At 62.5% G+C, this 333-nt stretch overlaps 1 non-coding gene across 1 annotated transcript in view; it reads left to right on the plus strand.

The window, feature by feature from the left end:
* Positions 1-283: 283 nt before the first annotated feature.
* The window catches only part of LOC126434437 (small subunit ribosomal RNA), a 1,910-nt gene continuing 1,860 nt past the window's right edge, over positions 284-333 (plus strand). The window contains exon 1 of the ribosomal RNA XR_007579231.1: positions 284-333. This exon is cut by the window's right edge and continues 1,860 nt beyond it. This is a non-coding gene — a ribosomal RNA (small subunit ribosomal RNA).

The raw sequence follows: 333 nt of genomic DNA on the forward strand, positions 1-333 counted from the left end.
CCCGGGCCTCTGTCGGCAGCGGCAAGCTCAGTTGGGAGCACGGGTGGTCGCACCTAAAGCGTCTACTCGCCAAACTCCGGGCGATTGCGCCTCTCTCGAACCCGACCAAGTACTTAGGACGGCGCTGCGCGCCGCCGGGACCTGAGAGGGTTTCGAGGTGTATTGTGCAGGGGAGCTCAGCCTCCTCCTGTTTGCAGAATAATTGAGCGGACGCTTGCGTGTTCGCGCGGGCCCCCGGGACACACTCCCGGGCGGCCGGCTGCTCAGCTCTAGTTGACGCAGCTCCCTGGTTGATCCTGCCAGTAGTCATATGCTTGTCTCAAAGATTAAGCC

This window comes from Schistocerca serialis, unplaced genomic scaffold (genome assembly GCF_023864345.2).
Source record: "Schistocerca serialis cubense isolate TAMUIC-IGC-003099 unplaced genomic scaffold, iqSchSeri2.2 HiC_scaffold_1189, whole genome shotgun sequence".
Lineage (NCBI taxonomy): Eukaryota > Metazoa > Arthropoda > Insecta > Orthoptera > Acrididae > Schistocerca > Schistocerca serialis.